The 12,617-nt window shown below is 42.1% G+C and overlaps 1 protein-coding gene across 1 annotated transcript in view; it reads right to left on the reverse strand.

The window, feature by feature from the left end:
• RBFOX3 (RNA binding fox-1 homolog 3) overlaps window positions 1–12,617 on the reverse strand; it is a 551,245-nt gene that overhangs the window by 506,148 nt on the left and 32,480 nt on the right. The window lies entirely within an intron of this gene.

Raw genomic sequence — 12,617 nt, forward strand, 5'->3', positions numbered from 1 at the left:
TCGCGGATATTTTACTGCACGCCCCCCCACCCACCGGCTGACTTCAGCGGCTGAATCCCTAGGCCTGAGATAGACCCTGGTGAGCACCCAGAACCATCCTCCCGGCTTTGGGGAAGGAAAAAATTTGCAACTGCGAGTAAAAGATAACTTGCTAGCTCCATTAACTGGGGAAGCTCAGGACAGAAGCGGCCCCTGTCCAGTCATAAACCGTCCGTGGACCTTGAGCACCTTTCCCTTCTGCAGGGACCTATGTGGGCCTATTTCGGGAGAATAGGCCCTTGTTGGCAAACTCCAACCATTTCAGCTGTGCGGTGGAGAGGTGGGTATTTGATGTTTGACATTGCTTTGCCTATTAAACAAGGTCCTCACCTACCCACAACAGGGACCTAAGGACTCGTGGCTCCATTTGGGTCGCCCAGCCACCCGTGACAGGGGTCCAGGGATAACGGGCACCTCCCAGTCCTTACAAAAAAACTGTTGGGTGCCCATAGTCCCTCCGCAGAGCCCACCCACCTGCACGCCATAGGGAACAAGGATGCGTTTTCCTCAGAGACACTTGGGGGTCAACTCTTGTTCCCAGCGTGACCCCCTGCTGCAATCAGATACCGGTATGTATGCCAATCACCCCTGCCCCTCTAAGGCTGTGGGACGGAGCCTATACCACACTCTTGATGATCAGCTACCTGGAAACCTGAGGTGAATTCATACAAGAAAACTGAATGGACTCCTAGACTGGTATAGCTGATAACAGCTCTAACCAGCTGGGCATAGGACACCAGAGCTCCAAAGGTGAAAATAATCAAGCTAGCTCACTCAAGCAACCCATAGGCGTATACCAAAACAAAACAAAGCAAGCAGCTACGATACAGTAAGCAAGCATAAACTAATACAATAACTTACAGATGGCTCGGAGACAACAGTCAATATCAAGTCACATAAAGAAACAGGCCATGATCACCTCAACAGGCTCTCAAAACAAAGAATCCAGGGATCTTCTAGATGAAAGTGCATTCCTGGAATTACCAGATGCGGAGTACAAAAGTTTAATATACAGAACCCTTCAAGACATCGGGAAGGAAACGAGGCAATACGCAGAAGAAGCTAAGGAACACACAGATAAAGCAACTGAAGAAATCAGAACGATTATTCAGGAACGTAATGAAAAGTTTAATAAGCTGGAAGAATCCACAGACAGACAGCAGTCAGAAATTCAGAAGATTCACAATAAAATTACAGAATTAGATAACTCGATAGAAAGTCAGAGTAGCAGGACTGAGCAAGTAGAAGCTAGAATTTCTGAACTCGAAGATAAATCACTTGGCACTAATGTATTTGAAGAAAAATCAGACAAAAGAATTTTAAAAAATGAAGAAACCTTAAGAATCATGTGGGATTCTATCAAGAGAAATAACCTGCGAGTGATTGGAGTACCAGAACAGGGACGGGTAACAGAAAATACAGAGAGAATTGTTGAGGATTTGTTGGGAGAAAACTTCCCTGATATCATGAAAGACGAGAAGGTATCTATCCAAGATGCTCATTGAACTCCACATAAGGTAGATCTGAAAAGAAAGTCACCAAGACATATTATAATCAAGCTTGCCAAAACCAAAGATAAAGAGACAATTATAAGAGCAGCGAGAGATAAAAGAAAAGTCACCTACAAAGGAGAGCCAATAAGAATAAGCTCACACTACTTGGCAGAAACCATGCAGGCGAGAAGGCAATGGGATGACATATTTTAAAAATTGAAGGAAAAAAATTGCCTGCCAAGAATCATATATCCAGCAAAACTGTCTCTTAAATATGAAGGTGAAATTAAGACATTTCCAGATAAACACAAGTTGAGGGAATTCGTAAAAACCAAATCAAAACTACAAGGAATACTAAAGGGAGTTCTTTGGTTAGAAAATCAATAATATCAGGTATCAACCCAAGACTAGAACACTGGGCAGAGCAACCAGAAGTCAACCCAGACAGGGAAATCCAGAAAAACAAAGCAAGATTTAAAAAAAAAAAAAAAAAGCCCAAAACAGGGTAACAGCGATGTTATTACATAAAAGAAGACAACATGAAAATAATAAAGGGGGACAAAGAAATGTAATCCTACACCTTCCATACGGAGAGGAAGATACGGCGATACAAAGAAATAAAAGTTAGTTTTAAATTTAGAAAAATAGGGGTAAATAATAAGGTAAACACAAAAAAGAGAAACTATCCTACTCATCAAAATAAAATACAAGGGAAAAGTACACACTCGGTAGAAACAAAATCAACAACAAATATGAGGAAAGGACAATATGTAAAGAAAATCTGCTCAGCACCTAAAATCAAGTGGGAAAAAGAAACTGTCAACACACGAAAAAAGACATCAAAATGACAGCACTAAATCCACACCTCTCCATAGTTACCCTGAGTGTAAACGGACTAGATGCACCAATAAAGAGACAGAGAGTGGCAGAATGCGTTAGAAAACAAGATCCGTCTATATGCTGCCTACAAGAGACACACCTTAGACTTAGAGACACAAACAAACTAAAACTCAAAGGATGGAAAAAGATACATCAAGCAAACAACAATCAAAAAAGAGCAGGAGTGGCAATATTAATTTCTGACAAAATAGACTTTGAAGTTAAATCCATCAGAAAGGATAAGGAAGGACACTACATACTGATTAAAGGGACAATACACCAAGACGATGACCATATTAAATATTTATGCACCCAATGACAGGGCTGCAAGATACATAAAACAAACTCTATCAGCACTGAAAAGTGAGATAGACAGCTCCACAATAATAGTAGGAGACTTCAACACACCACTCTCGGTGAAGGACAGGACATCCAGAAAGAAGCTCAGTAAAGACACGGAAGATCTAAATGCCACAATCAGCCAACTTGACCTCGTAGACATATAAACACTCCACCCAACAGCAACCAACTATACTTTCTTTCTAGTGCACATGGAACATTCTCTAGAACAGGCCACATATTAGGCCATAAAGCAAGCCTTAGCAGAATCCAAAACATTGAAATATTACAAAGCATCTTCTCTGACCATAAGGGCATAAAAGTGGAAATCAATACCAGGAAAAGCAGGGAAAAGAAATCAAACACTTGGAAACTGAACAATACCCTGCTCAAAAAAGACTGGATTATAGAAGACATTAAGGATGGAATAAAGAAATTCATAGAATCCAATGAGAATGAAAACACTTCCTATCAGAACTTTTGGGACACAGCAAAGCAGTGCTCAGAGGCCAATTTATATCAATAAATGCACACATCCAAAAAGAAGAAAGGGCCAAAATCAAAGAACTATCCTTATAACTTGAACAAATAGAAAGAGAGCAACAAAAGAAACCCACAGGCACCAGAAGAAAACAAATAATAAAAATCAGAGCTGAACTAAATGAGAGAGAAAACAGAAAAACAATTGAAAGAATTAACGAGACCAAAAGCTGGTTTTTTGGAAGAAATCAGCAAAATTGAGAAACCACTGGCCAAAATGACAAAAGAAAAACAGGAGAGGAAGCAAATAACCCGAATAAGAAATGAGATGAGTGATATCACAACAGACCCAACTGAAATTAAAAGAATCATTTCAGATTCCTATGAAAAACCATACTCAAACAAATTTGAAAACCTAGAAGAAATGAATGAATTCCTACAAACACACGACCTACCTAAACTAACACAAACAGAGGTAGGACAACTAAATAGACCCATAACAAAAGAAGAGATTGAAAAGGTACTCCAAAAACTCCCAACCAAAAAAAGCCCTGGTCCAGATGCCTTCACCGCAGAGTTCTACCAAACTTTCAGAGAAGAGTTAACACCACTACTACTAAAGGTATTTCGGAGCATAGAAAAGGATGGAATACCACCAAACTCATTCTATGAAGCCACCATATCCCTGATACCAAAACCAGGTAAAGACACCACAAGAAAAGAAAATTATAGACCTATATCCCTCATGAAGGTAGATGCAAAAATCCTCAACAAAATTCTAGCCAAAGGAATTCAACAACATATCAAAAAAATAATTCACCATGACCAAGTGGGATTCCTACCAGGTATGCAGGGATGGTTCAACACTAGAAAAACAATTAATGGAATCCACCACATAGATAAAACAAAAGACAAGAATCACATGATTTTATCAATTGATGCAGAAAAGGCATTTGACAAAGTTCAACACCCATTCATGATAAAAACTCTCAGCAAAATAGGACTAGAAGGAAAATTTCTCAACATAATAAAGGGCATTTATACAAAGCCAACAGCCAACATCACCCTAAATGGAGAGAGCCTGAAAACATTCCCATTGAGATCGGGAACCAGACAAGGATGCCCTTTATCACCACTCTTATTCAACATTGTGCTGGAAGTCCTAGCCAGAGCAGTTAGGCTAGATAAAGAAATAAAAGGCATCCAGATTGGCAAGGAAGAAGTCAAAGTATCTCTATTTGCAGATGACTTGATCTTATACACAGAAAGCCCTAAGGAATCCTCCAGAAAACTACTGAAACTAATAGAAGAGTTCAGCAGAGTATCGGGATACAAGATAAACATACAAAAATCAGCTGGATTCCTCCACACCAACAGAGAGAACATCGAAGAGGAAATCACCAAATCAATGCCATTTACAGTAGCCCCCAAGAAGATAAAATACTTAGGAATAAATCTTACCAGAGATGTAAAAGACTTATACAAAGAAAACTACAGTACACTTCTGCAAGAAACCAAAAGAGACTTACGTAAGTGGAAAAACATACCTTGCTCGTGGACAGGAAGACTTAACATTATAAAAACATCTGTTCGACCAAAAGTGATCTATACATTTAATGCAATTCCGATCCAAATCCCAAGGACATTCTTTAATGAGATGGAGAAACAAATCACCAGCTTCATATGGAAGGGAAAGAGGCCCCGGATAAATAAGGCATTAGTGAAAAAGAAGAACCAAGTGGGAGGCCTTACCTTACCTGATTTTAGAATCTATTATACTGCCACAGTAGTCAAAACAGCCTGGTACTGGTACAACAACAGATACATGGACCAGTGGAACAGAATTGAGAATCCAGACGTAAATCCATCCACATATGAGCAGCTGATATTTGACAAAGGCCCCAAAACAGTTAAGTGGGGAAAAGACAGTCTTTTTCACAAATGGTGCTGGCATAACCGGATATCCATCTGCAAAAAAAATGAAACAAGACCCATACCTTACTCGATGCACAAAAACTAACTCAAAATGGATCAAAGACCTAAATATAAAATCTAAAACAATAAAGATCATGGAAGAAAAAATAGGGACAATGTTAGGAGCCCTAATACATGGCATAAACAATATACAAAACATTGTAAAGAATGTAGAAGAAAAACTAGATAACTGGGAGCTCCTAAAAATCAAACACTTATGCTCATCCAAAGACTTCACCAAATGAGTAGAAAGACTACCTACAGACTGGGAAAAAGTTTTTGGCTATGACATTTCTGATCAGCACCTGATCTCTAAAATCTACATGATACTGCAAAAACTCAACTGCAGAAAGACAACCCAATTAAAAAATGGGCAAAAGATATGAATAGACACTTCACTAAAGAAGGCATTCAGGTAGCTAACAGATATATGAGGAAACATTCACGATCATTAGCCATTAGAGAAATGCAGATCAAAACTACAATGAGATTTCATCTCACTCCAACAAGGCTGGCATTAATCCAAAAAACAAAAAATAATAAATGTTGGAGAGGCTGTGGAGAGATTGGAACACTTCTACACTGCTGGTGGGAATGTCAAATGGTACAACCACTTTGGATATCAATTTGGCGCTTCCTTTAAAAGCTAGAAATAGAACTACCATACGATCCAGAAACCCCACTCCTTGGAATATATCCTAGAGAAATAAGAGCGTCTACACGAACAGATGTATGCACACCCACGTTTATTGCAGCACTGTTCACAATAGCAAAAACATGGAAGCAACCAAGGTGCCCATCAACGGATGAATGGGTAAATAAGTTATGGTATATTCACGCAATGGAATACTACGCGTCGATAAAGAACAATGAGGAATCTGTGAAACATTTCATAACATGGAGGAACCTGGAAGGCATTATGCTGAGTGAAATCGGTCAGTTGCAAAAGGACAAATATTGTATAAGACCACTATTATAAGAACTTGATAAATAGTTTAAACTGAGAAGAAAACACTCTTTTGTGGTTACGAGAGGGGGGAGGGAGGGAGGGTGGGTGGAAGGAGGCATTCACTAATTAGATAGTAGATAAGAACTACTTTAGGTGAAGGGAAAGACAGCACACAATACAGGGGAGGTCAGCCCAATTGGACTAAACCAAAAGCAAAGAAGTTTCCTGAACAAACTGAATGCTTTGAAGGCCAGCGTAGCAGGGGCAGGGGTCTGGGGACCATGGTTCCAGGGGACATCTAGGTTAATTGGTATAATAAAATCTATTAACAAAACATTCTGCATCCCACTTTGAAGAGTGGCGTCTGGGGTCTTAAACGCTAGCAAGCAGCCGTCTAAGATGCATCAATTGGTCCCAACCCACCTGGATCAAAGGAGAATGAAGAACACCGAGGACACAAGGTGATTATGAGCCCAAGAGACAGAAAGGGCCACATGAACCAGCGACTACATCATCGTGAGACCAGAAGAACTAGATGGTGCCCGGCTACAACTGATGACTGCCCTGACAGGGAACACAACAGAGAACCCCTGAGGGAGCAGGAGAGCAGTGGGATGCAGACCCCAAATTCTCATAAGACCAGACTTAATGGTCTAACTGAGACTGGAAGGACCCCAGTGGTCGTGGCCCCCAGACCTTCCGTTGGCCCAGGACAGGAATCATTCCCAAAGCCAACCCTTCACACATGGATTGGACTGGACAATGGGTTGGAGAGGGATGCTCGTGAGGAGTGAGCTTCTTGGATCAGGTGGACACTTGAGACTATGTTGGCATCTCCTGCCTGGAGGGGAGATGGGAGGGTGGAGAGGGTTAAAAGCTGGCGAAAAGAGAGAGTGGAGGGAGAGAGCAGGCTGTCTCATTAGGGGGAGAGTAATTGGGAGTGTGGAGCAAGGTGTATATGGGTTTTTGTGTGAGAGACTGACTTGATTTGTAAACTTTCACTTAAGGCACAATAAAAATTATTTAAAAAAAAAAAAAGGTTACTGATATTCTATGGCTTTTTGTTACTCCAGCTGAACTTGACCTCTCCTGACTGATACAGGTGCCTCTCCAGAAGTCTTTTTAGCCGTTCAACAGTGGTCAGCAACTTTGTCCTTCCAGTTTAATCTAACAAGTACCTACTGAACAACCATTATATGTGCCCAGAATGGCGGGGCTATTGGAATGGTGTTGGGCTTCATCTTCAGTCCAGTAGAGTTGACTATCTGGTTGGAAGGTTGTTGTTGATGAATGCCATAGAGTCAATTCCAACTCATGTGACCCCATATGACAGAATAGAACTGCCCCATAGGGTTTCCCAGGCTGTAATCTTTTAATCTTTACGGGAGAAGATCACCAGGTCTTCTTTCCCATGGAGCAGCTGGTGGGTTTGAACCGCTGACCTTTCGGTTAGCAGGTGAGTGCTTAACCTCTGTGCCATCAATGCTCCTTTGGTTAGGTGGGACGAGCCTTTAAATATGTGAAATGATGCAACATAGCATAGTTTAAGGGTAGAATGTGGGGAGTCCTTGGCCAATGGGTAGAATCTGGATAGTTGAAGGGAGGAGAAGGAGATGATGGAGCTGGGGGCAGGTTGGGTAGTAGCGGTGGGGCTGAATGTGCTCCATGTGAGATGGACCTCATAAGCAAAGATGTGGGGAGAACTGAGCACACAGTTGTGGAAGGATATCAACATTAGGCTGGAATGCGGGGTGTGGGTGTCGGCAAATTCTCAGAGATAAGATTGGAAAGGTACAAGGGGCAAGGTTACCTTGAGGGAACAAAGGTCCTATGGCACCAAATTTCCATTTTAGAGAAGAGAAAAAATGAGGGCGAATGGGAGCAAATGACTGTCCAAACAGCTCCAAATGCTGGCAGATAACCAAGGCCAAGGGCTGGTACTCTTGGTGGACCAAGCTCTGCTACATCTCCTCATGGCTAATTTAATCTCATGGTCCTGTCCACTGTATCTGGGAGCTAACCTGCCTTCCAGGCTCCCATCTTTCCTGTTTCTCAAAGAAGAAAACCGGAAGAGCCTCCTTGCTCTGGCCCTATGCTCTTTAGGACCTTCTCTCCCCCGGCCCTGCCCTAAGCAGATGTCACATTTTGTGGAAAAGGTCTGCAGGACAGTATTTTCCTGTGGATATCGAAGGAGAATTACATGTGAATAGCAAAACCAAAGCCAAACTCATTGCTGTCAGGTTGATTCCGACTCCTAGTGACTATAGGACAGAGCAGAACTGCCCCACAGGGTTCTCAAGGAGTGGCTAGTGGATTCGAACTGCCAACTTTTCGAACTTTTGGTTAGCAGCTGATTTCTTAACCAGGGTTCCATTTTCTGTGGATATCTGAGGAAAATTACATGTGAATAGCAAGGCTGCCTCTAAATAGAGGGGCTCTTGGTTCTGTAGAGCTTGAAGCAATCCTGCTGATCAGTGTACCTCGTGTTCACCCACCACCCATCTGTCAGTGGAGGCTTGAGTGTTGCTGTGATGCTGAAAAGGTTTCAGCAGAGCTTCCAGACTAAGACAGATTGGGAAGAAAGCCCTGGCGATTTACTTCCACAAGTCAGCCAATGAAAACCCTGTGAATCACAGTGGTCAGACCATGGGGATAACACAGGACGGGGCAGCGCCTTGCTTCGTTCTGCGTGGGATTGCTGTGAGCTGGGGGCCGACCTGACAGCACCTACAGCAATATCTGAGGATAAGACTTACTTGATTTGTAAACTTTCACTTAAGGCACAATAAAAATTATGTGTATCTTGGTTCTCCCCAGAGCTGGCCCCGTAACGTAGATTCTGAGTTTTCCTTGGCCTTTGTAGTTGCTCCTGGCATCGCCGAAACCCCCTGTAGACAAGGGAAACCAGAGGGAAGCACCACAAGTGGCACTTTCCACTGGACACCACATTTGAGCCAATTTGCTCTCCATCCAGACCTTCCTGCCCATCGGGCAGGCAGCCAGCCAGCTCTCCATCTGCGGAAGTGAGGATGCTCTGGGGCCAGGTGGGGGTGCAGCAGGGGCCTGAGCTGAGCGGATGCTTATTTTTAGAAGCTTGCAGGCATTGCAACCCATGCTGGGTCTACCCTGGGAGCCGGGGTCCCTGCAGAGCCATCCCTGTGGCAAGGGTCCACAGCCTCTCTGCACCAGAAGGACCCAGCCTGGCTGCAGGTCAGTGCTTTGATGTTAACTCTTTTTAATAATTTTTATTGTGCCTTAAGTGAAAGTTTACAAATCAAGTCAGTCTCTCACACAAAAACCCATATACACCTTGCTCCACACTCCCAATTACTCTCCCCCTAATGAGACAGCCTGCTCTCTCCCTCCACTCTCTCTTTTCGCCAGCTTTTAACCCTCTCCACCCTCCCATCTCCCCTCCAGGCAGGAGATGCCAACATAGTCTCAAGTGTCCACCTGATCCAAGAAGCTCACTCCTCACGAGCATCCCTCTCCAACCCATTGTCCAGTCCAATCCATGTGTGAAGGGTTGGCTTTGGGAATGATTCCTGTCCTGGGCCAACGGAAGGTCTGGGGGCCACGACCACTGGGGTCCTTCCAGTCTCAGTTAGACCATTAAGTCTGGTCTTATGAGAATTTGGGGTCTGCATCCCACTGCTCTCCTGCTCCCTCAGGGGTCCTCTGTTGTGTTCCCTGTCAGGGCAGTCATCGGTTGTAGCCGGGCACCATCTAGTTCTTCTGGTCTCACGATGATGTAGTCGCTGGTTCATGTGGCCCTTTCTGTCTCTTGGGCTCATAATCACCTTGTGTCCTCGGTGTTCTTCATTCTCCTTTGATCCAGGTGGGTTGGGACCAATTGATGCATCTTAGACGGCTGCTTGCTAGCGTTTAAGACCCCAGACGCCACTCTTCAAAGTGGGATGCAGAATGTTTTGTTAATAGATTTTATTATACCAATTAACCTAGATGTCCCCTGGAACCATGGTCCCCAGACCCCTGCCCCTGCTACGCTGGCCTTCAAAGCATTCAGTTTGTTCAGGAAACTTCTTTGCTTTTGGTTTAGTCCAATTGGGCTGACCTCCCCTGTATTGTGTGCTGTCTTTCCCTTCACCTAAAGTAGTTCTTATCTACTATCTAATTAGTGAATGCCTCCTTCCACCCACCCTCCCTCCCTCCCCCCTCTCGTAACCACAAAAGAGTGTTTTCTTCTCAGTTTAAACTATTTATCAAGTTCTTATAATAGTGGTCTTATACAATATTTGTCCTTTTGCAACTGACCGATTTCACTCAGCATAATGCCTTCCAGGTTCCTCCATGTTATGAAATGTTTCACAGATTCCTCATTGTTCTTTATCGACGCGTAGTATTCCATTGCGTGAATATACCATAACTTATTTACCCATTCATCCGTTGATGGGCACCTTGGTTGCTTCCATGTTTTTGCTATTGTGAACAGTGCTGCAATAAACGTGGGTGTGCATACATCTGTTCGTGTAGACGCTCTTATTTCTCTAGGATATATTCCAAGGAGTGGGGTTTCTGGATCGTATGGTAGTTCTATTTCTAGCTTTTAAAGGAAGCGCCAAATTGATATCCAAAGTGGTTGTACCATTTGACATTCCCACCAGCAGTGTAGAAGTGTTCCAATCTCTCCACAGCCTCTCCAACATTTATTATTTTTTGTTTTTTGGATTAATGCCAGCCTTGTTGGAGTGAGATGAAATCTCATTGTAGTTTTGATCTGCATTTCTCTAATGGCTAATGATCGTGAATGTTTCCTCATATATCTGTTAGCTACCTGAATGCCTTCTTTAGTGAAGTGTCTATTCATATCTTTTGCCCATTTTTTAATTGGGTTGTCTTTCTGCAGTTGAGTTTTTGCAGTATCATGTAGATTTTAGAGATCAGGTGCTGATCAGAAATGTCATAGCCAAAAACTTTTTCCCAGTCTGTAGGTAGTCTTTCTACTCATTTGGTGAAGTCTTTGGATGAGCATAAGTGTTTGATTTTTAGGAGCTCCCAGTTATCTAGTTTTTCTTCTACATTCTTTACAATGTTTTGTATATTGTTTATGCCATGTATTAGGGCTCCTAACATTGTCCCTATTTTTTCTTCCATGATCTTTATTGTTTTAGATTTTATATTTAGGTCTTTGATCCATTTTGAGTTAGTTTTTGTGCATCGAGTAAGGTATGGGTCTTGTTTCATTTTTTTTGCAGATGGATATCCGGTTATGCCAGCACCATTTGTGAAAAAGACTGTCTTTTCCCCACTTAACTGTTTTGGGGCCTTTGTCAAATATCAGCTGCTCATATGTGGATGGATTTACGTCTGGATTCTCAATTCTGTTCCACTGGTCCATGTATCTGTTGTTGTACCAGTACCAGGCTGTTTTGACTACTGTGGCAGTATAATAGATTCTAAAATCAGGTAAGGTAAGGCCTCCCACTTGGTTCTTCTTTTTCACTAATGCCTTATTTATCCGGGGCCTCTTTCCCTTCCATATGAAGCTGGTGATTTGTTTCTCCATCTCATTAAAGAATGTCCTTGGGATTTGGATCGGAATTGCATTAAATGTATAGATCACTTTTGGTCGAACAGATGTTTTTATAATGTTAAGTCTTCCTGTCCACGAGCAAGGTATGTTTTTCCACTTACGTAAGTCTCTTTTGGTTTCTTGCAGAAGTGTACTGTAGTTTTCTTTGTATAAGTCTTTTACATCTCTGGTAAGATTTATTCCTAAGTATTTTATCTTCTTGGGGGCTACTGTAAATGGCATTGATTTGGTGATTTCCTCTTCGATGTTCTCTCTGTTGGTGTGGAGGAATCCAGCTGATTTTTGTATGTTTATCTTGTATCCCGATACTCTGCTGAACTCTTCTATTAGTTTCAGTAGTTTTCTGGAGGATTCCTTAGGGCTTTCTGTGTATAAGATCAAGTCATCTGCAAATAGAGATACTTTGACTTCTTCCTTGCCAATCTGGATGCCTTTTATTTCTTTATCTAGCCTAACTGCTCTGGCTAGGACTTCCAGCACAATGTTGAATAAGAGTGGTGATAAAGGGCATCCTTGTCTGGTTCCCGATCTCAATGGGAATGTTTTCAGGCTCTCTCCATTTAGGGTGATGTTGGCTGTTGGCTTTGTATAAATGCCCTTTATTATGTTGAGAAATTTTCCTTCTAGTCCTATTTTGCTGAGAGTTTTTATCATGAATGGGTGTTGAACTTTGTCAAATGCCTTTTCTGCATCAATTGATAAAATCATGTGATTCTTGTCTTTTGTTTTATCTATGTGGTGGATTCCATTAATTGTTTTTCTAGTGTTGAACCATCCCTGCATACCTGGTAGGAATCCCACTTGGTCATGGTGAATTATTTTTTTGATATGTTGTTGAATTCCTTTGGCTAGAATTTTGTTGAGGATTTTTGCATCTACCTTCATGAGGGATATAGGTCTATAATTTTCT

This window comes from Elephas maximus, chromosome 19, assembly GCF_024166365.1.
Source record: "Elephas maximus indicus isolate mEleMax1 chromosome 19, mEleMax1 primary haplotype, whole genome shotgun sequence".
NCBI classification, from domain to species: Eukaryota; Metazoa; Chordata; class Mammalia; order Proboscidea; family Elephantidae; genus Elephas; species Elephas maximus.